General features: G+C 37.2%; 1 protein-coding gene and 1 long non-coding RNA gene across 2 annotated transcripts in view; both read left to right on the forward strand.

Annotated features, from left to right (window-relative positions):
• The window catches only part of SH3RF1 (SH3 domain containing ring finger 1), a 177360-nt gene that overhangs the window by 57170 nt on the left and 92752 nt on the right, over positions 1 to 27438 (forward strand). The gene's annotated exons all lie outside the window — the stretch shown is intronic.
• On the forward strand, positions 579 to 13260 carry LOC128314420 (uncharacterized). The gene is made up of 2 exons (XR_008296044.1): positions 579 to 6844; positions 6895 to 13260. It is a non-coding gene; the product is annotated as an uncharacterized LOC128314420 (long non-coding RNA).

Consider the following 27438-nt stretch of genomic DNA (forward strand, 5'->3'; position numbering starts at 1 on the left):
ATAATCATAGGTTAAAACATATCTAGAACATGAGCCATACAGTCACAGAAAATGTTTTATCTTGATGTGAATTAGAAGGTAAAGTTTGCAGTTTTCAAATGCAAATGACCCTTTGTGGTTAACAGATGAAAATAAACAGCAAGGCAAATTAGAAAGAGGAGCAGGAAGGGAAAGCAAGAGGGAGGTAAAGGATACAATGGGAGACAGACTCATAGAAGATGAAGGTGAGAGGGAAAGGTATTCAGTGAGGGGAGAAGGCAGGAAGGGACCCATCAGAATGTAGAGATTTGAGGACTGATGAAAAGGTAAAGAAAGGTAAACATTTAACATATGTTGAATGCCGTGAATTGTGCTAGCATATACTGGTATATTACGGTATTATCTATCTTATTATCTCCATTTTGTAGGTTAGAAAAATTGAGCATCTTTTTTTTTCCTGAAGTTTATTTATTTTGAGAGAGCACTCTTGCACATGTGCAGGTGCTCATGGGATGGGCAGAGAGAGGGGGAGAGAGAGAATCCTGAGTAGGTTCTGCACTGTCAGTCTGAAGCCCATCGTGGGGCTCAATGTCACTTGAGTATCTTATATTACAGTGTGAGTTAATGGTAGAACCAGGGTTTGAACTCATATTACTTAATTTTTCTAGTAATATTTATTGACCCTCATCGTAGGCCAAGCTCAATACTGAGAATACTATAATTATAAGGTAGATATGATCCCTGCCCTCATACAGCTTAAATTGCAGTGGGACAAGTGGACGAGTAACTATACAAATACAATGCAGGTGATAAGTACTATAGATAGTGGAATGTAGTAGGAGAATTCAGGGTGAAAACACCTCAGGCTGACTTGGTGTCAGGGAGAGCTTCCTGGATAAAGTGAATACTTGTTTGAGAACTGAAGGACAAGTTGACAATGACCACTCTCCTCTCCTGTAACAAACTACCTCTTTTTTTTTTTAGTCTGTTTTTCATCTTTTTCCTCATTTCTATTTTTTTTGTTCAATCCCTTGCTTATTTTTGAGCCATAGAAATGCAACTTTTGAGAAAAATTTTCATATCTTTATTCATGCCTGGGGATTCATGCATGATTGAGGCTCACAGCCTGTTTCTTGACTTTGTCCCTTGGGTTACAAATGACTTGGAATAATGCCGGGCAACTTTGTAGGAGCAGGACCTGAATGAAGGAGATAAGATAAGGCAAACCTAATGCAACTTCAGCGTAGATGTATGATGTTTGATTCAGAACTCTGTACCAGCTCATTTTGTCCTTGGGGGTGCAAGGACAGGGTAAAATTTGTTTAACTAAGATGGCCAGGAGGCATTTATTGGCCTTCTAGGTTATGTGTATTTGATTTAATGGAATGAAAACAGTTATTTACTAAACCATTAGGAAAGAAACATTTGACTTGATAGCAATTGTTCAAGTTTTTAAAAAAAAATCTAACGTAAAATAGATTTGTGTGTGTGTGTACGCACACATGTATATTATTAAGAAACTTTTGTGTCTGTCTTACTAAAAAAGTATAGCTTTGTGGTATTAAAATTTATTTTTCATCTTTTTCTTTTGCCTACTCGGTGACTATTTCCTTTCTTTATTAAGAGTTTCTTTAGGAATATAAATAAAAGTGAGAGGGAAAATGAGAGCACAATGGGTTTCAGTGAGTAACAAAAGGATGAATGGAATTCCTGTAGAAGATAAAGTGGGTGGAAGGGCAAAGGTCATTTAAACTCTGGGCAGAAACTGCTAATACTTGGGGTCAGACAGCAGGGATGTGGATGAAGGAGGGTTAGTGAAGGAATGTAGTTTCCTTTTAGGAAAAAAACAAAACAAAACTGGAGGCCTTAAGTGAGTCTAAGCTAAATCTTTACATTTTTAAATAAAGTTCCATTATTTTAGTATGTTTCGTTGTATGCCTTGCGTACCCACAGACAGGAATAACCTGGCAAAGCAGACTAGGGGCGGTACTTACCCAGTTTTGTTTGGGTTCCCCACCCCCAGACCCTGCTCCTCTCTTTAAGTAGAATCTGCTCACCCCCCTCACACCCCAATGGTGTTGTCTTTAGGCCTGTGATCTGAGTCCAGCTCTGCAGGGAGAGCTGCTCCTGTGAGTGCCCTTTGGAAAGTGGCACCTGTATAAACAGCCGCATCTCCCCTTGTCTTGTGTTGTATCTTGGTGGTTTTTGACACAGTACACAAGCAGTTGAGGAAAAGGGGGCTTTCTAAACAAGTGTCTTCCACAGAGGTAGATCTGCTGGAACTGGACTAATCGTCACAGTCTTCTGTTAGGTTTATCTTCCCAGCCGAGCTCACAGCAGCCAGAACCTGGAGGGCTGAGCTTCAAGAGTGCAGACCACTGTGGAGCTGACCACATATATAGACAGAACTCTGAGCTTTTTAAAAGTTCTTTCTGGGATAGAGGCCAGAGTCTAAATCCTAAAGGGCTTTAGTGTATTGTGGTGAGTTATTTTAAAATGTAAGAATTTTGGTTTAGCAGATGGTATAATATCCGGAAGTTAGCAGATCTCATTTCTTTTTAGATTACTGCCTATTCTACTTTGTCCCTAACCTGTTTATTCATTTCCCATTGGTAGAATGGCAACAGTTCTAAATGTAATTTTCTTACATTTTCCGCGGCTTTGCGTATCTTCTGCTGCACACCCTGTAAAGACTGGACCCTTGATATTCCCAGGGTATCCTGAGAGCTTGAAGCTGAAATTTTCAGTACAGGTTTCCCCTGCTATCCAAAAGTAGAGTGTTCCTTTGCAACCTTTCGTAAGCCAAAATGGTGCAAAGGGAAGAAGCAAATAGTATCAATTTATGTGGGAAAGTTTTTGAGCATTTCCAGGCCCCAAAAATAACCTCTTGTAGGCTTTTCTGATACCTTAGGACACGTCTTCCTAATGGATGCACAAAATAAATAGAGATAAAGCACAGATGTTCACAGACACAGTTCAAAGCTATGGAGCTTGGCGCTGAGATGCTGAGTGTAGCTTCAGGAAAAAGGAGCTTGGTGATGCCTCTCTGGCTGCACGAGGGGCGTACCGCGTCTGTAACGACTGGTTGCAAAACAAATGATGAATGCTGTTTTTGCTCTTTGCCTTTTTCATAATAGCAAAATTCCTTCTGGGATTTCTTTCAGGTTACCTGGAACAGATACAGGTTTTCCCTTGTATCCAAAGGTAGAGGGTTCTATGAAACCTTTTATAAGTAAAAATGGCTTATAGTGAAGAAGCAGTTACCATTGTGTAAAAGTGAATCCTCAGAATTCTTTTGGTTAGCAAAAACAGGTAGTAATGTAGGTCTTTTGTAAAAGCAAAGAGGTATAAGGTGAATGTTCAAAATGCAGGGGATGCCTGTGTAACTTATCTTTATAGCAACTTTGTGGAGCTTTGCATATGGTGAGTGCTTGACCCAATTACTTAATTTGAATCCTATGAGCAGTGTTTTTTGTATGTTAGACATCAGGGCACATCCCTGGTGAGGACTGGTTGCAAGAGGTTACGAATCCAGTGGAACTTCAAGCATCCCCTGTAACCAGAATCATGTATGGCACACAAAGGTATCATTTTCAAATAGTTGGAAGTACTGTGTCATTTATAGTAGTAAATATTTCATACATTTCATCATTCTTTCTCAACATTCTCTTGAAGTGTTCTGATATATTTAAGAGTGCTCTTTAGAACCAGTGTTCTTAATTCCTTGAAATTACTGATCTCATAGACGGTAGGTGCTCTGTATGCTTCTCAGGTTGCTGCGTTTGCTGCATTCCAGAATTCCATTACTGTTTTTTCCCATTTAAAGACATTAATTAAGGGGCACCTAGCTGGCTCAGTTGGAGGAGCAAGCGACTTTTGATCTTGGGGGTCATGAGTTCGAGCTCCACGTTGGGTGTGCAGATTACTTAAAGAAACAAACTTAAGAAAAAGATATTAACTTAAAAATGTATTTATTATTCTTGTGGTGGTGAAGAGGGGAATAACCAATTATAAAATGCTCCAAATTCTAAGCCTAGTTAAAATGTAAATGTCCCTAATGAGCTGGAATGAGGCGGCTTGCCAAAGGGGATCTGAGAACTCCTTTGGACATGGTTTGCTTGTTTTCTTAAGTCAAGATATGGGTTTTTCCCCTCTGTGTGTGTATGTGTGTGTTGTTAAGAAATATTTCAAATATCCTTGATGTTCTCTTTCCTTTTCTTGAGTTAGGAAAATTTCATTCAGCGTTGGTATGGTATGTTGGCAAATTTCAAGAAAGGGAAAGATAGAAATTTATTAGTCCGGTTAAGGATGTCGTTATGTCTGGTTAAAGGCTCCTCTCAGAGTTACTGCCTATATTACTAAGTGAAAAAATGTGCTGGGAGATTTTTCTGACAGGTGAGTATTTGTCAACACCTTAATGAGATCAAATGGCTTAAAAATAACTCAAGAAGGATATGCTCAGTGTTGCACTATGTCCCTCAGTTTAGGGTAGTATATTTGACATGCCTGAAGATTGGCCTGCATTTTTAGGTGATTTGATCTTATTTTTACAAAGACAGAGTTATTAAATATAAAAGAGAGTTCATGGGAGACTTTGCCATGCTTATTATTGCCTTATCAGTGGTATTACAAAAATGTAAATTAGTTTTCATCATAGAAGTCTGACAAGTTATTTCTGTTTCTCCAAACCCATACATGTGGTGTTAATTTTGACCTGATTCATAGGTCCTCTGATACCCTAACACACAAAAAGTGTGTGTAAAATAGCTAGACTTATTGGCATTAACTTTCTTGCAGCTCTTGCCAACAAAGAAATACTACGTACTAAATTTGAATCTGGTTTCAAAACAAATGTCAAAATTTTAAAACACTGGATTTACTGGAACATAAATAGCGTATTTAATGAAGCTATTTCTCTTGAATCCCTTGTTGTTCTGTCAGCATATGAGGCAACTTCACATTGCTGGTAAATTTCCATTTTAATATATGATTCCTATCTTTCATTCACTAATGACTGATTGAGACAGAGAAAGGAAATTCAGCCTTCTTATAAAATCTTTTAATTAACAAATCGACTTCTTAATGTTTTAAATTGGTTCAAATTCCAGAAACAAGATATGAGCCCAGACTCTTCAAAGGGAAGAAGTTGCTATCTGTGATAGCTAGACAGGATTTGGTCTTATTTGTGTCACTTAGGTGTATGTTAAATACCCAGCGTCACACTCTAATTGTTTTTAGCATATGAAAAACCTTAAACTTGGTATACTTCAGGAAATTTTATGTTTGAAGGTTATTGGATAGGCGGTATATTATTTTATTGTAGAAATACGCTGTTTTAATTTTGAGGATGATAAAGCCTCTGACAGGGAATAAGGTAATTTAATGAAATTATGTGCTGGAAGTTTTGTTGAATTAGTTTGATTAAAAGAAGATATATCCCTCAAAATTAAAAGAAGCTACTGTATTCAGGACCTTTAGGGAAACAGATGGAAAATAGTATCACATTCTTTAGAATGTGATTCTTTAGAAACCAATTCTCTATTTTATCATATTCAGTGTGGGATTTGTTTTGCCTTATTTCATCTTATTTAATACGCTATCATGAAGTTTTACTTATCCCTTGAGTTCCTTTTTCGTCGGGGTTTAAATATGGAAGAGTAAATTAGAATGAGGGAGAGAAAGAGATTACTGTTAACTTTTGAATCCCTCTAAGTGCCAAGATTATGCTAGACACTTTCTTCACAGTAGTCTTTGGGATAAAAACAGTTTAAATTCTTGTTTTGCAAAAAGTAACTGTTCAAGAGCACACACCTAGTTAAATGCTGTTAGTTTAGCACCAAGCTCTGTATTCTTTCTTCTGTAATGTGCTTTTTTTTCCTGTTGTTTGAGAGAGAGAGAGAGAGCGCGAGCAGGGGTGTGGGAAGAAGGGCAAGAGGAGAGGGAGAGAGAATCTTAAACAGGCTCCATGCTCAGCGTGGAGCCCGATGCAGGGCTCAATCCCATGACCCTGGGATCATGACCTGAGCTGAAACCAAAAGTCAGATTTTCAACTCTCTAAGCCACCCCTTTATGTATGTATGTATGTACATATATATGTATGTATGTATGTATATATATGTGTATTTATGCAATGTGCTTCTAAATGTATGATTTCATAGAATCACAGATTGCTGGCTGGTACCTCTTAGGGAGTCTGGAAGAGCAGATCACAAGAGTTATCTATTGACTAGAATTGAAGGGAAAAATGCAGATTATTTAATTATTCATTTAGCAAATATTGTCACATGCCAGATACTGTTCTAGATGTACCTTCAACCAAATAGGCAAAATAGCTTACATTTTTTTTTACATCATGTAGCTATAATTTATACATTTATAGAAGAGAACTCTTATTTCTGGTAGGGATTGTTGAGCAGTTAGAACAACTCCAAGGTATCTTCATTTTGGAGGAACTACAATTTTTTTTTAATGTTTATTTATCTTTGAGAGAAAGAGAGAGAGGGAGAGACAGAGTGTGAGCAGGGGAGGGGCAGAGAGAGAGGGAGACACAGAATCCAAAGCAGGCTCCAGGCTCTGAGCTGTCAGCATAGAGCCTGATGCAGGGCTCTAACCCACAAACTGCAAGATCATGAGCTGAAGGCAGATGCTTAACCAGCTAAGCTACCCAGGTGCCCCTACATCAAAATGTTTTGAGTTGTGAGTTAATATTCTCTGATGCACTTCATATATCTAGCAACTATGTTAATATGTGGCATAATTGAAAAGTACTAAATAACAGCATTTCTTTAGGTGTGTTCTCTAGAGTATTTTGTTAAGTCATTTTGGAAAATGTGTGCTTAAGTATAAAGAGATTTCTTTTTGTTAAGTCATTTTGGAAAATGTGTGCTTAAGTATAAAGAGATTTCTTTACTGCAGAACTTCTTAGAGCCCTCAATATGCTAGCTAATATGCATTGTTAATTTTGCACAGTATTCCCCAAACTTTTCTCCTTTTTAAAGTTTATTTATTTTGAGAGAGAGAGAGAGAGAGAGAGAGAGAGAGAGAGAGAGAGAGAGGGAGGGAGAAAATGTGTGTGTGCGCGCGCGCTCACGAGAGCTGGGGAGGGGCAGAGAGATAGAGACTCTCACGCAGGCTCCACACTGTCAGCACAGAGCCCATCTCAGAACTTAAACTCACGAACCATGAGATCATGACGTGAGCTGAAATCAAGAGTCAGGCGCCTAGGCACCTAAGCCACCAGGTGCCCCAAACTTTTTTTCTATCATCTGTCTAGCCCAAATAGTGTTCAGGAGAACTTCACAGTACTACCTAGATATAGAATGCTATGTCCTCCTCTTTTACCTTTTTTTTTTTCTTTCATGCTCAGAAAGCTCATAATTGGGTCTTTTAAGGTTCTTTTATTGAAGACCTCAGCATTTCTAATGGTACACATATTAAACTTTAGGTACAAAGATTAAATATCTAATGACAACAATATATGTAAAGAACTCCAAGGAACTCATTTGTCATAGACTGCTTCCCTGCTTGTCATGAAGTTGCTAGGTAAAATTATTATGTTATTTCTTTAGAAATAGGCACTTACACAGGCCTGGAATTAACTGATACTTTGGTTTTTGAAGGTAGGTATTTACTACCATTGTGTTTTCAGAGGTTCAGACAATTGTCACCATGCTTTAAACCCAAATAATAATTATAAGCTGGTGGCAAGATGAAGACTTTTATTCATTTTAAATTACCCTTTAAAAAGAACCACATCCCTCCTTCAGATGAGTTGGTAAACTGAAATAGTTCTGCCCACCCCGGACTCCATTTTTCATCTACACAGAGACTCACTGTTTGAGTTTGTTAAATGTGTACTCTATTTGCCTACATGTGTGGGCACAAGAGAAAATAGAGAGGGCTGAGACTCAAGGTTGATCTCATACCAGGAACCAGCCTCCTACAGAGGGAAGTAAGCATTAAAATGAAGGAGCAGAGTAAAGAAACAGTTTTTGTTAGGGCCGTAGAACAAACACTGTCCTTTATCTTCCAGCACTCAAACACTGTGTAGCACAAAATATCAATAAATATTTGCCGAATAACTAAAACAGTAACTTCCTCTTTAATTCTGAATCCTGAGGTCAGAGAGAACTGAGTTCTGGGGAACTCAAGATATTTTCTTTTTTAGGTTGACAGTTTGATAGGTTTTGTGCTTACATGTTTTATATACATTGTCTTATCTTATCCTTAAAACACCTGAATGAGGTACTTTTCCATTTTACAGATGTGTAAACTGAAGTTTGAGAATGCTAGATACTGTGCCCAAAGACCCTTATTTCGTGACTAGTGAAGCCTAGAGTGAATCCAAGTAGGCTGATGCTGGTGCTTGCAGTTTTAACCAGCTACCAGGTTTCTCTGCTTGCCTCTGTAGTGATGAGAGATGGGATTTTGGTTCTTTTTTTTTAAATTTTTTAATGTTTATTTATTTTTTGAGAGAGAGGGAGACAAAGCATGAGCAGGGGAGGGACAGAGAGTGAGGGAGACACAGAATCTAAAGGAGGATCCAGGCTCTGAGCCATCAGCACAGAGCCCAACGTGGGGCTCGAACTCACGAACCATGAGATCGTGATCTGAGCCGAAGTTGGGCACTCGACCGACTGAGCCACCCAGGCGCCCCAGGGGATTTTGGTTCTTATTCCCAGAATTTTAATAGTTAAATCTTTTATTTACATTGGAAAGAATAAAATCAATGTATGATTCTGACTGGGAAATAGGAGCTGCAGGGGAAGTCTAATGTTTTCCCTGTGACATCACAGGAAGTTACCATGGAAATGATTATGGTATTATGAATACAGAATTATAACCTTGAGTGGGAAATAAGCTGCCTACGAGACAAAATGCTGAGAAATAGCAAAGTTGTTGTCATGACAGTGCCTTTCAGATTTTCGATGAACAAATTTAGCAACATGAAGTCTAAATGCCTAGTCCCTCTTAGCATTCCCGAAACATCAGTGTTAAATTATTCTTTTAACTCTCCCTGGTTTTGTTACTACTTTCAGAACTTGTTGAAAGTAAAATAATTCCCATGTGTGCATATGTGTTTTTAGTTTAGCAAATATTTTTGTTGTTGTTTTTTTTCTGATCCTCATTGCCTATACTCCTCTAATTCCTCCTTCAAGATATTCCCAGTAGAGATAAACCGTTTCCTGGTCTTTGCATCAACACATTCCCTGTAAAGTATGTTAGCGCTGGTATTTGTTAATTGTTAAAGCCAACTCTGGCAGTCAGATGGAGGGGGGTATAGTGAAAAACAGTGTTATTTTTTCCATAGCAAATTTAATTCCAAAATCATCGTTTCTATATCTGTTCAGTAAATGCAATTCTTTCCAAAAAAAATGCTTGTTTAAAAAACATTGGTCATATACTGTAAACCTTGTCAAAGAAAGTTGGAAGTGGTGACAGTGCTATATTATTGCTCATCGTCTTAATTTCTTTATATTTGGAATCTTCTAGTGTTTTTATTTATTTAGCTAACATTGTGTCTGACTTGCTCCAGGGCACACTGAAGACTTCTGTTATTACTGTCCTTTTGCTTTGAAAGGGCTAACAGTTCTAGACAGGAATTTCATAGTTGTTCTGGCCCCTTAAGCTCTAGAAATGTGTCAGTTTACTTATTTCAGTTAGTACCACTGATTACTCTGGGATCCAAAATATCTCTCTTCCTAGTCAATTCTGGGATCTGAAGTATTTTCCTACCCTATGATTAGGAAGAGAATAGTGAATAAATGGAGGTTTCTTTTCAATGAAAGGGAATTTAAAAGTGGTAAAAGGAAGACATAGCTGAATTGGTCACAGATTAATTGCCAGCGTATCAGGTGACAGTAATACTTGACATATATGAAAGACTATGTGAGGTATATATGTGTTGTGAAACTTACCTATAAACTGGTAAACCTAGCACCCAACTTAAGATTCAGAACATTACCAGTACCAGCAAAGCTATTTGTATGTTCATTCACTGTCCTGTTCCTCTTCCAATTTGGGTTTAACATTCACTTGTTTTATAAAAAGAGAGTTGTGTAGTTTACCACAGAAGTACAAGTAGTTTTGAAGAAATAGCACATCAGCTTAGCAATTCGTTTTTTTTGGTTCAGTATTGTGCTTATTCACCCATGTTGGTGTGAGCTGTGGTTCATTCTTACTGATGTATACATTTCTTTTCCAGTCTTTACTTTGACTTGTGGCTTATTTAGAAATGTTTAAAATTTTCCCCAATATATGGGGATTTTAAATTTATTTTTATATTATTGATTTCTAACTTAATTGCTTTGTGATTGCGGACATGGTCTATATAATATCTATTCTTGGAAATCCATTGATACTTGTATTGTGGCTTAGCAAAACAAAATTTTTGAAATGGGTATGTGAAAACTATACTCTGATTATTTGGCATACTGCATGTGTCTACTACATTGAACATTTTTTGGAATTTCCTACTGTATTAAAGGTTTATTAATGTCTCCTGTGTGTTTTTTTTTTTAAAGGTTTATTTATTTTGAGCTAAAGCAACCAGGGGAGGGGCAGAGAGACAGGGAGAGAATCCCAAGCAGGCTCTAGGCTCAGTGTGGAGCTCGATGTGGGGCTCAGTCTCACCACTGTGAGATCATGACCTGAACCAAAATCAAGAGTTCGACACTTAACTGACTGAGCCACCCAGGCACCCCCCCCCCATGTTTTTATTAAATTTTGCTTTATACATATTTAAGGCTATTTTAATATATGTAGAGAGAGAATTGTTATACCTTCCTGTTAAGTTAAATTTTTATCATTATATGCTCTCTATTTCTTTAATATTTTTGTTTTGAAGTTCATTTTTTAAATGATATTAATGCATTTTAACGTCATTTGTTTAGGTTAATATTTGGTATATTTTTTCCATGTTTTATTTGCGTTTTTCCATGTCTTTATGTTTTAGGTATATCTCTTGTATTGCTGGATTTTATTACTGTTTTAAAATACATCATAACAATCTCTAATATTTAACTGGCAGATTAATTTACATTTATTACGATTGCTGATATGTTTCATCTTATACTTTCTATTTGTCTCACTTTTTAGTCTTTCTTTTTTCTCTTTTATTTCCCTTTTTTAATTGGTTGAATTTTGTTTGTTTTTTTTTCTTTTTTTGAGAGAGAGCCAGTGCACAATTGGCAAGTGGGGGAGGGGCAGAGGGAGAGTGAATCTTAAGTAGGCTCCACACCCAGTACAGAGCCGACTTGGGGGCTCCATCTCATGACCAGGAGATCTTGCATGACTTGAACTGGACTCAAGTTGAATGCTTACCGGACTGAGCCACCACACACCCCTTGCTTGTTTTCTTATTCCACTATACTATACCTCTGGTTTGGAAATTATAACAAGTCTCTCAGCTGAGATCCTAAACTTATGTCCTTCTCCTCCCCTTCTTCCTCCTCCTCCTCCTCTTCTTCTTTTTTTTTTTTTTTTTAATTACTTACTTACCAAAGTAATCTCTACACCCAGTGTGGGGCTCTAACTCACAAGTATCACAATGATACTCTAAGGATTGGTGGGGCCACACAATGGAAAGAACCTGAGACCTTGAATCTCTATGTGGAGGAGAACCGCTTGCCAACCAAAATTAGACTGTTTTGAGAAATACTGTGTTAAGCCACTGAAATCCAGGGGGTTTGTTATAGTAGATGGTATTTTCTTGAGTAATGTAGAAATTGTGCACTGTTTTTCTTTTTAGTGATCCTCTTGTCCATGTATAACTAGCAGAGTCTAAAGTGAAATCTGATTTTAAACCCATCTCCCATAATACAAGGATCTTAGAACACACCTCCAGTTGTGTCCCTCTTATCTTACATGTTCTTCTTTTTTTTTTTAAACCCTAGGCATTATTATTGTTTTGCTTTGCCTCCATTTTACCGATTTATTTCCTGCCTTCTTTTCTTGTCACTCAGACTTGTTTCCTAGAGTCATTTTCCTTCTTGAAGTATGTACTTTAGAAGTTCTAGTGGGCAAAACTCTACTGGTAATAAATCCTCTCAGTTTTTACTTGTCTGAATGTGTCTTTATTTTTCTCTTGTTCTTTTAAGTCTAGGTTGATGGCTATTTTATGTAAACACTTCAAAGATATTGTCATGAACTTTGGCCTTTATTTCTGTTGAAATCTGTTTTCAGTCTAATTGTCATTCCTTTGCTAGATGCTCTCTTTTTTTTTCTCTTTTTATAGTCTTATCTTTGTGCTTGATGTTCTGCAATTTGATTATAATGTAACTAGGTGTGATTTCTTTTTATTTATCCTCTTTAGTATTCATTTTGCTTAATGTATTTATTTATACTTTTCAAAGATTTGGACAAATTGGATGATCTAAAAAAGGTCAATCATTTGATTTATTTCCAGAGAGAGTGCATTATTTTTAACAAATTTATTTTCAAATATACAAATCAAAATTCATGTGTTGGTATGTATATATTATATTGAACATGATATAAAAAGTAGGAGAAAAATATATTTTTAAAATTTATTTATTTTCTATACTTACAAAGGTGTATAATGTCAAGTACAGATTTATATTGGCCAGTCCTGTGAAAAACTACAGCACATAAAAAGTTAAGAACCTGGTGACAACATTCTTCCCTATGTAGACCATATGCAATGCCGAAGGAGAACACTAATATTAATATAATCAAGAATGTTAAAAATATTCATTTGCTTGTATTCTAAGAGTTAGGACTTTATTGGTGGTTTAAAGTGTTGAAAGCTATGGTAACCTGACAATTTCTGATTACAGAAAGCAAATGAAAGGTAGAGACAGAAGACCTTGTTGTGGACCTTTCCATAATGTAATTTATCTTTTGCTCCAGCACAAAAATATTGACAGAAAGGGTGGAAAATCTTATTAGATGCAATAATTTTATACCAAGTGATTTCTCTAAAGCACTATTATAAGACTTTTTCATTTCTTCCTTCAAGGGAGAACATTCTGATTTTAAGGGTCACTTTGTATTTAACATTCCACTCGTGTGTATCAATTGTTTTTTCTTATACAACAGAGACAACAGTTGAAACTTTTAATATTTTCTATTGATTAGCGTCCTGTAGTCGAGTGCCAACTTTTAGTCATATTTTATTTTATTTTATTTTATTTTATTTTATTTTATTTTATTTTATTTTATTTTTATTTTGTAAAAGTTTATTTGAGAGAGTGGGGGGAGGGGCAGAGAGAGAGAGAGAGAGAGAGAGAGAGAGAGAGAGAGAAAGGGAGAAAGAGAGAATCCCAAGCAGGCTCCATGCTGTGAGTACAGAGCCTGATGTGTGGGGCTCAAACTGACGAACTGTGAATTCATGACCTCAGCCAAAATCAAGAGTCAGATGCTTAACTGACCAAGCCACCCAGGCACTCCAATCATATTTTAAAAGGATATAATATTATTTTAACCAAAAGGTGCTAGAGAAATGTTATCATTTATTAGTTATAAGAGTAGTAGGTCTGTTTAATTTCTGATTTTAATATAGAATGTTAATAATTTTATTATTATTGAAAAGATTATTCCCTTTCCCACTATTCCAGATGCAGTTTGTTTTATAAAACATAATACAGCAAGTGTAGTTATTCTAGGGTAGGGGCCTTTTAACTTTGTATAGTTAAAAATAGAACTGATAGAATTACAGATTTTTTTCTTTTACCTTTTTTTTCCCCCTGAACAATGAAAATTTAATTCCACATAGTTCTGGAAACAAGAAGTACAAGACCAAGGTGTTAGTAGAGTTGGTTTCTTCTGAGGGCCTCTCTCCTTGGCTTATAGTTGGCTGACTTAGGGTGCCTTCACTTGGTCTTCCCTCTGTGTCATCTTTTAGTTGAATGTTGTTTTGTTTTGTTTCATTTTGAGGGTTTCTTAGTATGTTTTAAGTAAAATAGTCAAAAGTATTTAAAGGGCTTAAAAACTAGAGAATAACATATTTTGTGGGATAAAACCAAAGCAATAGTAGACAAATTCATAGGTTAGTTATATAGGTAGGCTTTGAGGAGATACAGTAAAGGAACAGCTTGTTAAAGTAAAACACAGGGCCGGGGTAGTGGACTAGGTAATTTAGGGTAACCTTGCTGAAGAAGACTGGAGAAGCAAGTTAAAATATAAAAAAGTTTTCTTGGACCAACCAAGATATCTTTCAATAGATACGTGGATAAAAATTAGACTCTGATACATCTAAGCATTAGAATATTATTCATTGCTAAAAAGAAACAGGTTCTCAAGCCACGCAAAGACTTGGGGAGTCTTCTATGTATATTGCAAAGTGAAAGAATCTAACCTTAAAAGGCTACTCAACTGTATGACATTCTAGAAAAGGCAAAATTATAGAGAAGTAAAAGGATTATTGGTTGTCAGAGAGTGGAGAGTGGTAGGGGAGGATGAATGGGCAGAGCATTGAGGATATTTAAGGCTGTGAAAATACTCTGTATGACACTGTAATGGCTGATACATGTCCTTGTATATTTGTCCAAACCTATGGAATGAGCAACACCAAGGGTGCATTGTAATGTAAACTATGGACTCTGGGTGATTATGATATGTAAATGTAGGTTTTCAGTTGTTGTAAATGTACCCCTCTGGTGGAGGATGTTCATAATGGGGGAGGTTTTGCATGTGTGGAATTAGGGGGGGACATATGGAAAATTGTTGTACCTTCCTCTCAATTATGTTGTGAACTTAAAATTGCTCTAAAAAAAGAAGTCTTTAAATTAAGAAAAAATTCTGCTTGGAGGCATTGGGGAGATTGTAAGATAGTGATGAGTTATGACTCCGGATCAGGGAGAAAAGAGGCCCAGCTTCTAATCATCTCATTTCCTGAAATTAGATTAAGGTGATTCCAGAGTACTAGTCCCACAGATATCTGGCAGAAACAGGCTTAAATCCCCTGAATAAGAATATAACATCCTAGTCCTCAAATTATTTTTACTAACAATTTTGCAAAAAGAGTGACAATAAAAATAACCTCATCAGGAAGAAAGACAAACATTAGCAAAACCTAGAAAAACAGGAGCAATAGAAAAATGCATAGAAGTTTTATATATTGGTGTTACTAGAATCAGATGTTAAAATTATTGTTTACTGTTTTCAAGGAAAGATAAGAATTCAAGAAAACTGCTAAGTATAAATAAGAACCAAATGGGAATTCTAGAACTGTAAGTTACGATGACCAAAATGAACAACTCAGAGGATAGATTTAACAACAGATTAGATATAACCAAGGACAGAATTAACAAAATAGGTGAAAGAAAATATGCAAAATAAAACACAGAGCAAAAGGATGAAAAATACAGAAGAGAGGCTAAGAGACATAAAGGATGTGGTAAGAAGTTTTGACACACTTATAATTTGAATCTTGGAAGTTAGGTGAGAGCACATTAAAGAATGTTCATAACAGAACCATTCAGAATAACTAAAACCTGAAAAGAACTCCACTGTGCACCAAGATTAGGTGGGCAAATTGTATATTTGTACTGTAGACTATACATCAGTGAAAAGGAATGAATTGACAACTACATGTAGCTACCTGGATAAATTTCACAAACATAATATGGAGCGAAAGAAGCTGGACATAAAGCAAGACTGCATGATTCACTTAAACTACATCTTAAAAAGACAAAATGGAACCATAGTGTCTGAGGATGCATGCTAAGGTAAAAAGGATGATGGTTGCCTTTTGGGAAAGGGAGGGGCTAGTTATTAGTAGAATCAGGAGGGAGGCCTCTAGGTTCTGGCAAGTTGTATTTCTTGACCGTCGTAATGGTTACGTGTTTTTCCTTTGTGATAAATCTTTGAACGGCGCATCTTGTTTTGTGCATGTTACTGTGAATATTTCATAACAAAAATGTTAAAATGCATACTCATATAATTTTCAAACCATACAGAAGAAGTTTTAGATGAAGAACTATTTTAACTTTTTATTATCTAGGTGTGTGTGTCTGTCTTTGTCTCTGTTTGAACACATATTTTGGAGGTTCTCTTGGTACAGTTTTTTAGCAGCTCTCATGCTAGCCACCAGGAGCATGCTAGTCCCTTTTTACAACTCTGGCCCAAATATGAACACAGACCCCACCCCTTAGGCCCAAATATGAACAAAATCCCCTCTCACTGTTAGCACAGCTGCATGAAAGATTTTAACCAAATATCCAAGGAAGAAAAGGCAGAAAAAATACCAATAACAACAAAGGAATATAAATCTTACAGTCTCTTTTGTTCAGATTTTGAACCTAACAACAGCTAATTTATTCCCAAGGCTCATAGACTCTGTCCTTTTCCATCGCTGAAAGAGTGTCTGTTAACTTCTAAATAGAGATCTCATACTCCGTTCCAGTTCCCAGGCCAAGGGACCTATTCTTCAGGTGACTGGCAGGGCTATGTGGTGAAACCTCCTTCCTTATTGTATTGATGGAGTGATGCGTTCCGTGGCAGGGCTTAACGCTGTAATAATTACTCAGCCATGTGGTGAGCCAAGCATCCTTAGTAACAGGGCAAAGTCTCCTTATTTGTCCCAGAGGGAACAATTTCGGAATGACAGTTTTAACTTGCAGACTTAATATCTGTATATACTGAAGTAGAACATAACGGCCCTGGAATAGCTACAGGCATTTATTTATGTTTAAAAGAAAAAATATGCCCCAAATAACTCTCCGGGGGTGGAGTCCTTGCACTTTGTTGGAGGCTGACACATCTGCAGTGTTCTGCTGAAACTTAAAACAAACCTAAACTTAGTTGGGGGAAGGGGAGAAGAGGGAGAGGGCCTGCCATACACTGAGTGTAGCGGACCTCTGTAGTCTTAGGTGCTTTGCACGCTTCCCAACCACCCACCCCACCTCTTAGCCCCACAGGACTCGAACCAAGAAAGTGAACTTCAGGGAAGCAGCTTCCCTATGAGTAAGTAGCTAGCAACCGTGGTGGAGTAAGTCCCAAAGCTTGTTCTTTTCCCGTACACCCTACTCTCTTTAACGGTGTAGGGAAACACTGATTTTATTTTTAACTTAGGGTGCTGCACTAATGGCCTGTTTCTTGAAACAGAAAATTTGTGAAAATCTGTAGAAGAGTCTCTGGAAGTTCTTTTCCCTGTTTTTTCCCTGCCCTAATGCTGACCTTGTTTGGATTTTCATGTCCAGAGCAGTGCTGAGGAGTTAAGAAAATTCATGCTAATTCACCATGACTTTTGCTCTGCTTGGCCCCACATGGCACCCGTCGAAATGGATTACCAGATCTTTATAATAGAGTGTTTTAATAGGACCAAAATAGCAGCAAAATATCAGCAGATGTTGATGACTTTACTGCTTGATGATTTATTTGACTAATTGCAGAGGGTCATTTCTGAATTGATGTAAAAGGTTTGGGAAAGGTACTTTGTTCTGTGTTGTGATACATGTTTGCTTTGTTCTGGGGGCACTTGAATGTACCATCAATGAAAATAGAAAGGTGAAAACCACAATGTGTTCATCTTAGACATTTAGAAAAGTTTCTACTTAAACTGGCAAAACTCTCTTCACAGTAACTGTGTAAGCCAAAGCTATCTTTACTAGAATGAGACCATTATTTGTATCCCCAGAAATTTTCATTTTTAGTGTGTGTATATACATACATGTGTGCCTGTGTGTGTGTGTGTGTATTCTTTTCCACTGTAGCTAACTTCTTGAAAATGTCAAGGTGATTACATAATTTCATTGAAAAAGTCAGTTACAACTAGTACATTGATGAACTATTTCCTTAGTGATGCAGCCACCAGAATATTGGAGAAGAAAAGAGCATGTGTTTAACACTCCTTGCTGAAAGCTTGAAGCACATACAAAAAATGGAGATAGGGAGTATGGAAGAAATTATTTTGCCAATTTTGTCCACTTCTGCACAAAGCTTTTCATTTAAAATTTATTGAACTGTGGCAGGCAGGTTGAAATTATTAAATAAGCCAGAAAAGCTTTAAAGATTTTGAGTATGTTGATGCTTTTAGATGTGGGCTTTTTTTCTGTCAGATTTTCAGTGAGTTATAATGATTGCCAACTACATTTTCATTATCTTTTGTACTGTAAATATGGGAAAGGTTTTCAGAAATGATTAGAGAAAAGCAATGTATCGTTCCTCAGTGGTCATACTGTTAGAATAACAGACTTTTACACTGCCTTTCATGTTTGTGGTTGGGTTTTGCTCTTACCTTGCAGCAATCGAAGGGCAAAGAGCTGCTTGAATGTACGAACACCGGTGTCTACAGTGAGGGTGATGTAGGAAGTGTAAAGATTGTGTTGTAAATACTGAGTAGGAATTTGCCTCAATGTTATCTATCTTTGATGTATTAGTATTTCACTTTAAGAATGAATGATAGTGAAGGGGCGCCTGCACGGCTCAGTCGGTTAAGCGTCCGACTTCAGCTCAGGTCATGATCTCACAGCTGGTGAGTTCCATCCCCATGTCAGGCTCTGTGCTGACAGCTCACAGCTTGGAGCCTTTTCGGATTCTGTGACTCCCTCTCTCTCTCTGCCCCTCCCCTGCTCATGCTCTGTCTCTCTGTCTCTCAAAAAATAAATAAATGTTAAAAAAAAAAAGAATGAATGGTTGTGGGAAAGCTACTTTTCTCTATCTAAGCATACTTTTCAGCCAAAGATGTTATATTAATTTCCTAGGGCTACTGCAACAAGTTCCCACAAACTGGGTAGCTTAAAACAACAGAACTTTAGGGGCGCCTGGGTGGCTCAGTCGGTTAAGTGTCCAACTTTGGCTCAGGTCATGATCTTGTGGTTCGTGAGTTCAAGACCCCAGTCCAGCTACATGCTGACAGCTCAGAACCTGGAGGCTTCTTCAAATTCTGTGTCTCCCTCTCTCTGCCCCTCCCCTACTCACACTCTGTCTCTCTCTCAAAAATAAATAAAAAACATTAAAATATTAAAAGAAAAACAACAACTTTATTTTCTCACAGTTGTGGAGGTAAGAAGTCTGAAATCAGTGTGTTGGCAGATCCGTGAGTATGGCTCTTGGGAAGGATCTCTTCTGTCTTCCTAGATTCTGGTGATTGCCAGCAATCTTTGGTATTCTTTGACTTGTATCTCCATCACTCCCAAGTCAGCTTCTGATGTCACATAGCCTCCCTCTGTGTATGTCTTGCTATATCTTCACATGGCCTTCATAGAAATGCAACTGCCATTGAACTTAGAACCCACAAGAATCCAGGATGACCTCGTTTTAACAATTTACATCAGTAGAAACCCTATTTCCCAATAAGGTCACATTCTGAGGTTGCAGGTGGACATGAATTTTGGACTGTTTAACCCAATACAGGCATACCTCATTTTGCACTTCATTTTGTTGCACTTCACAGATAGTGCACTTTTTATAAATTGAAGGTTTGTGGGAGCCCTGTGTTGAGCAAGGCTGTTGGCAGCATTTTTCCAACAGCATTTGCTCACTTCACGTCTGTATCACGTTTTTGGTAATTCTCAACAATATTCCAAACTTTTTCATTATTATATTTGAATTGCTTCAAGCTCATGATAAAACTTAAAGGTTGGGGAGTTGCTTCTCATGGATGAGCAAAGAAAGTGGTTCCTTGAGATGGAAACTACTCCTGGTGAAGATGCTGTGAAGACTGTTGAAATGACAACAAAGGATTTAGATTGTGACATAAACTTAGTTGGTAAAGCAGTGGCAGGGTTTGAGAGGATCGACTCCAATTTGGAGAGTTCTGTGAGTAAAACGCTATCAAATAGCACTGCATGCTGCAAAGAAATCATTCATGGAAGGAGTCAATTGTTGTAGCAGACTTCATTGTTTTATTTTAACAAACTGCCACAGCCACCCCAGCTGTCAGCAACCGCCACCCTGATCAGTCAGCAGCCATCAACATCGAGGCAGGACCCTCTTCTCAGCAAAGGGATTAAGACTCACTGAAAACTTAGGTGATGGTTAGCAGTTTTTAGCATTAAAGTAGCTTTTAATTAAGGTATGTGCATTATGTTTAGACATGCTATTGCAGGATTAATAGGCTACAGTATAGTGTAAATAAAACTTTTATATGCACTAAAACCAAAAGGTTCGTTTGACTGGTTTTATTGCAATACTTGCTTTATGGGGTGGGCTGGAACCTAAGCTGCAATGTCTCCAAGGTATGTCTGTACAGATACCCCTCATTTGTTTCAAAACATATTTACTTCATTTGTTTATATCTGGTATTAACTTGCTTAAAGTTTTTTTAATTTATAGATGATTAGTATTTTTAATAAGACCTTTGACTACTTTGTTATACCTAAACACTGCTCTTGTGAGAAAGGGGAAAAACTTAAACAAGTTGCTTGCAGACTGGGAGAGAGATTTGTTGTAAAAAAAAAAAAAGTAGAACAATATGAAACAAACTCATTTAAAGCTTTTAACCATAAACTAGAGAAGTAGTTGCTAGTAGCCCTAATAAGAAATACCAAAGAGAATCATTTTCTGAAAAGAGAAAATAAGTCTTCTGTTAAGACTTATCCCTTGAAGGCGCCTGAGTGGCTCAGTTGGTTGTGTCCGACTGTTGATCTCGGCTCAGGTCATGATCTTATTGTTAGTGGGGCTGAGCCCTGCGTCGGGTGGGCTTTGTGCTGATAGTGTGGAGCCTGCTTGGGATTCTCTCTCTCCCTCTCTCTCTCTGCCCCTCCCCTGCTTGCACGTGCATGCTCTCTCTTTCTCTCTCAAAATGAATACATTTTTTTAGAAAAAGAGAGAGCCACTAACTTAAAAGAAAGACTTGTTCCTTTCGCCTAAAACTTCATCCTAGGAAGCAGATAACACAAACTTACTTGTAAGACATTTGCAATAAGAACGCTTTTTTCCTGGTGGTTTTGTAATATAATTATTTGAAATCTAAAATGCGGCATAAAGAATTTGAGTCAGGAAAGTAAGCTCTTTGTCTTGTAGATAAGCCTTCACATGTATAATCTTGTCCACTGTTGTCCGTTTTCCACTGCTGAGTCCCAGTTTAGTTTTAGGTGATGCTATTCAAGCATAATTTAGATTGTACACCCTAGGGCACAGACTTTGTCTTGGCATATTCTACACATCGCCAGTTTGCAAAAAGATAACAAAATTCTCTTACCTCAGGTGATTGGGAAGTTAGGAATCTTTTCTCCACCAGCCTTCATCATCCAGAGATAGGCATCTTCTTTTCAGTGGCTCATAGTTAATTAGTGGTTGCTGGGGATTGCATGTAAAGGTCACAAGGCTCTCTTTGGAATATTATTACATTGTTTGACTTGAATGGCTCAAAAGGGAAAGAATAGCTGTCTTCGTGAGGCTCAGGAAAGTGAAGTAAGTTGTGATGAAGTGAAGCAGCCTGGATTCAAGCCCAGGTCTGATGGACTTCACCGCCCATGCTGGTTACACACTGCTCCATGGCCTCGCCATTTGTTTTTTAGAATCATCAAGCGTGGAAGGTCAAATCTATTTTTTGATATGGGCATGTGTGATGTGCCCTGTTATTGCTGATAGAGCTAGAAACACTTTAAAATTTAGAGTTGAACAAAGTGTGTTGCTTGGAAAGCATTCAGGAGATAATTTGCCTTGAAAATATAGACATCCTGCAGGAGATCCTGCTGTATCAAATGGATTTCAGAGGTAGAGGATATAGGTTCACAGCCTGCTGATGGGGTGCCCTTGAGGTCTGGTACCTTTTGTAAGTGAATTTCTGTTGCCACCAAGGATTGTTAATGCTCTCCAGCCTCTTTACTACTATATCCCAGGTAACAGATTTAGGCAGAAAGTGACATAAGCTATTATTGCTTTTAAAAACAAGCAAACCGTCTTGTTAGTCTTGCTAATGGAGACAGTCTGTCAGCTCTACCTTTGTAGTTTCATAAACTTCATGATTTTATAGAAGTAACAAGTCTCTTTCCTACATTCCTATTATCTTAGCAAAGGCTTCCAACAGGCAGTCATGTCCTAACTCATTTGTTTCTTGTTGGCATTTTTAAAAAAGACTTCAGCAATTATTAAAAAGTCTTGAAAAAAATCCACTAAAAGCCAGCTTTCTTTTATGATAGAAAAAGGCAGTTATTTACATACTGCTTTATAGTGTACTTTCTTTAAGGAAACGGAGTAAGCATCCTAATATCTGGACGGTGATTTGTTATTCTTTACACTTGACCACTTTGCCTCCTTGGAGTCCTATTAAAAAACAAAAATTCAGCTGAGTAAATTTAAAGTTCAAATTGGCTTTATTTAAGGATTCATGAGTTGAGCAGCATCCCCTGTAGTAAGTAGAAGTTCCACCAGGCTATAGAAAAGGAAAAGTTTGTAAAGGCAGAAAGGGGGTGGAAAAAGAAAATTATTAGCAAAGAGTGCAGTATTTTGGGCAGGGTCACGCATCCTCCTAAGGGGGATTGAAGAGGTCTTTGGGGCAGATTACTTCACTGGTACTGTGCACAAAATTCCAGATTGACTGGTTAAAGGTTACATTTCTGGGAGAGGTTGAAGCTGCAATTAGGTTAGGTATTAAATCTTGGTTTGCTGATGTGGTGCTTAGTACACATGACTCCATTTTGGGCCTCTTGTCTCTTTTTAAAAAAATGCCCCCTTTTGATCAGACTCAGCTTTACTGAGAGATGTGATCAAAATTTAAGGCATTAGCACCACTCTCAGCTACCGCTCTGTAGTTTTTGTAACATTTGTTGATCCTTTGTGTGGTATTCACAGGCCATGACATTTTTTGCTTAATCTCTGTGATAGGCCATGATTTTGGGTTCACAATGTTTAAGTTGGTTATTCATTCTTTTTCTGAAATTCCAGTCTTAGGGAGATCATTTGCTTGACAGTTAGCAGCTGTGAACACGCACTGCAAGGTTTTGAGAGAATACAATGCACCAGGGAGCTTACTATGATTATTAGAAGTAGGATAATTCCATGGTCCCCAAGACCCAAAGCAGTCAAAATCAAATAAGTCACAGGAAGACCTCATTGAAGGAGTCACCCTTTTAAGCCAAGCGCTTGCTTGCTCAGTGATCTTATGTGACTGAGTTTCAGTTTCTCCAGAAGTGTTAATCCAGGTGGAGCACAACACAGACGCCTCTTTGCTCAGCTAAAAAATAGGCAAGAGCTATTCTGTTATCAAGAACAACTTTGGCCTGAGAGTCTAGTGGTTTTTATCAGGCAGCTATTGTCTTAGCAGTGGATTCTGCAGTATTTTCAAGAGTTAAGGAGAGGTTTCTAATCATAGCCTCATTTACATTTACTCCTAACCAGGGCTATAGGGCTTTACCAAAGGAAGTGAATCCTGAATTATACACAGTTTGTATTAGCTGTGTATAATTAGCTGAATTATACACAGTTTGAATTAGCACAGTTTGATAACCTAAGAGGCATTGCTCAGTTGTATGCCAGCTGTCTGAGTCATTCATAGGCCCAAGGAGAATAATAATCACTGGAGACCAGGATAAATCCTGTGAAGGCACAAACCACTCCCATTAAGGTGGTACTTTTAATGGAATATTGGAGTTTTTGGTGATAAATCCAGCAGTCTGAAAGGCAAAGTTGTCCCCCTGCCCTGCCCCCGGCAATGGCCTAGGAAATACTCATGGTGGTGTTATCTTTTTAGGCCAGTGTCAGAGTAAAGGAAAGACAGAAAAGAAGGGGTTTTATGTTTAAAGTATGAAGTTTTGATCTGATGTTTTGGGAGGAAGCAGTCTACCTCACCATCAGCTGCTTCTCTTCGTAGTCAGTTTGTTTTGGAGGTCTCCAGCCCTTGTACCTGACCAGATGTCAGATGGAGCCTTCTTCCTCTGTGAAGTATGTACCCAGGGTTTAAGTGCCTGAAGTTTGGCTTCCATCTGGGTAATGAGGAGGATCTGGTATAGTCCAAAGATGATTAAAGGGCAGCCTTAGTTCTTAGTGATTCCAAATCCGAGGGGGAGAGAGAATTGAAAACATTAGTTTGGTAAGTTATAGCCAGGTATTTGAGGAAACTAGAAGGATTCAGGATCCAGTCCAGTTTACAGGTATATAACAAAACCTCAAAGACAACAGGATTAGAGTCTAATATAGACAAAGATACAAACATAATTTTCCTTTACAGTTATCCCATTTTTCACCCAAGGATAATCACAGTAAAACTAATTTGTTTGTATTAGACTTGACGTGGTTATTTACACAAGTGCAGCAAGAATAGTAATTGACCATATAAGCTCCTTTTATGATTGCTTTGTAGGCAAGAACCTTGTAAGCAAGTACCAGGCCAAGTTTTTCAAGGGGCTTTATTCTGTAGTCAGTCTTGGTTCTTTAAAACTGTCTAGTCATATCTGAGTCTACACATACTTCTCTCAAATACGACATTCTAGTTAAAGCCTTGGTGATCTAAGCAATATTTCCAACTGAGTTATTACAAGAAGAACAGATTCTTATTGAACTTATGCAAATAACAGTAGTGTTATTTCTGAATTTCTGAATTCTGGAGGGCTCAGGGAGAATAAGTATTTCATCTTTGTTCACAAAGGCATCCTTTACCAAATTGTTGATAGCTTAAGAGAGAAGAAAAAAAAGTTTCCTAAAATCTGGAAAAACAAAATATTAAAGAGTCAGCAGTGTTTCAAACAATAAGTCTTAAAATGATGTTCCTCCTCCTCAGTTTATTTAGTCTCATGGAATTAATACTTGTTTGGCTTAAATCAAGTTTTTTCATTAGTTTTGGAAATTCTTATCCAGTTCAGTTTTATGATCTTAAAGTTATCAGAAGCCATGTTCTAGGCTTTCCATGAATGTCCTTGAAGATGAAACACTTCTGCAAAAGCATTAGAGTGAAACAGTAACTGTCAGTCAATGAGAAAAACCTTGAGAATGGGTATGATTAAAGATCTGATGAAAGTTCATTCCAGTGCAGTTGATAAAGAAGTTTGGTTGTTTCAGTGATAATACTGGTAACATTTCAAGATAAGAACTAGGATTACAAGTGATATCAGTTTCATACAATTTCTGAAACACATATTAATAACATATCCACACAAATATAACCTAAGAAGGTTTGGTATCGCTTATTTGACAATGCTTCCCATATAATTAACAGACCCAATAAGCCTAATACCTGTAACCTCAGTTTTGTTACAAGGAAAGAGAACAAATCTTTTGAGACATTACAGAGATCGTCTGCAAAATCCTAAAGTTAATTTGAGGTCAAAAAGATGAATTTGATTTGGAGGGAAGTTTGTCAAAAATATCAAAAAGTTTTAAAACACTTGATCAAATAGGATCATAGGTCACTGTAAAACAATAGTTATCCATTTAACTGCAGTGACAATTAAAAACTTTGAAGGCAAATACAGAAAGTTAGTTTCAAAAAACCTTAGCTCTTTTAATAGAGAAGACTCAGTCTTCCTTTTTTTTTTTTAATGCTTATTTATTTTTGGGAGACAGAGAGAGTGGGAGAGGGGCAAAGAGTGAGGGAGACACAGAGTCTGAAGCAGGCTCCAGGCTCTGTACTGTCAGCATAGAGACTGATGCGGGGCTTGAACCCACGAAGGGTGGGATCATGACCTGGGCCGAAGGTGACGCTCAACTGACTGAGCCACCCAGGCACCCCAGAAGACTCAGCCTTCCTAAGTAATCAAAGACCTGATAAAATTATTTTCACAAGACACAAATTTTTTTCTTTTCTCTTATTTTAAGTATATTTATTTTTGAGAGAGAGAGAGAGAGCATGAGCACATGCATTAGTGGGGGAAGGGCAGAGAGAGGGAGAGAGAATCCCAAGGAGGCTCAGTGCAATCAGCACAGAGCCCCATGTGTGTCTCAAACGATGAGATCGTGACCTGAGGCAAAATCAAGAGTTGGATGCTTAACCGAATGAGCCACCAAGGTTCTCCAAAGTCTTTATTTTCCAGGCAGATAACTTAAAAGGTAAAGAAAAACCTTTTATAATCTCTTGTCGAGAGTAGAAAAAAACAAATTCTGATTTTTCAGTGGCTTACTTTTGATATTAAAATTCATTTAACTTAATTAATTTTATTCTAATCTTAGCCAGCTTGACCACACATTAAAATTTCTTTCCACAGATTTCTTTTCCATAAACCTACAACTTTCTTTTTTACATTTAACATTTTGCCTTATATTTTTCCTCTTTACCATTTTGAAATAATTAGCTTCTCTTTAGAATAAAATTGCTTTATTTCCCTTCAACAAAAATGCATTTTTGTTCCTCATACCTTCTTTTAGTGAAAACACACATCTTACTTTTCTTGCATTTGGAGATATTTTCCTTATTTCTAGTGGCTTTAATTACATATATTAGAATTTTTAACCCTTAAGAACCTTGTTAGTGAAAATAAAGAAGTACACAATTATGGACTCTGTTCTAAATTAGCTTTCTGTGGCTTGACAAATTTATAAATACTTTTTATAATTTCTAAAAATGCATGTTTTCTAACAGTAAATTTTTCAGCATGGCACAAAACATGTTTACTAATAGACCCAAATATTTTTAGTTCCTCTGTAAAAGGAAACAAAAGGTAGATAAGCCTGTGTTCAGTAATGAAATGATCTTGATATTTAATGAGTTTAACTTAACTCATCATTTAACTTAATTTAGCAAAACTTTAAGGTTTTTTGGTTACCAAAAAAAAAAAATTAGGGGAAAGTATTTAAAAAGTTTGCTTAAGGGGCGCTTGGGTGGCTCAGTCGGTTAAGTGTCCGACTTCGGCTCAGGTCATGATCTCACAGTCCGTGAGTTTGAGCCCCACGTCGGGCTCTGTGCTGACAGCTCGGAGACTGGAGCCTGCTTCAGATTCTGTGTCTCCCTCTCTCTGACCCTCCCCCATTCATGCTCTGTCTCTCTCTGTCTCAAAAATAAATAAACATTAAAAAAAAAAGTTTGCTTAAAACCATTTTTGTTCCACTTAACATCTATTTAATTTACTGTTTCTTAACAATTACATGTAGACTATCCACAAAAACTTGATGAGACAGACAAAATCAGCCACATGCCAAGCTGTTTGTCTTGCTGACAAATTCTTAAGAGATAAAGTGAATTTACTTGATTAGTAACCCCAGGTAGAATAGAAGTTGTATGTCTGTATTATATTTAATGCTAGTAACTTGGAAGACATGCCTATTTTAATTAAACCAAACTCAAACTAGCTTTTATGTATCAGATATTAACCTGGATTAATGAAACTAAAAAGTGGTTAGTTCGTTTCTATTGTAGTGTTGAGAATTTTTATGAATACTTAATTTATACAAGCATTTGTTTTTCTTTAAGACACTTATATAGAGGTCTTTTACAAATTAATTTTGGCAGTAGCATCCAGAGGTAGAAAATGTCACCCATCTGTAACACATATGTAAACACACATAAACATACAGACAGATGCAATCAGAAACCTTATAGTTTTGGAACACTTCAGATTTCCCACTAGCCCGAGTTCCAAATGACTCCCCCCACCGCAGGTTTGTATCTTAATATTTACATCT

This window comes from Acinonyx jubatus, chromosome B1, assembly GCF_027475565.1.
Source record: "Acinonyx jubatus isolate Ajub_Pintada_27869175 chromosome B1, VMU_Ajub_asm_v1.0, whole genome shotgun sequence".
In the NCBI taxonomy this organism is placed as follows: Eukaryota; Metazoa; Chordata; class Mammalia; order Carnivora; family Felidae; genus Acinonyx; species Acinonyx jubatus.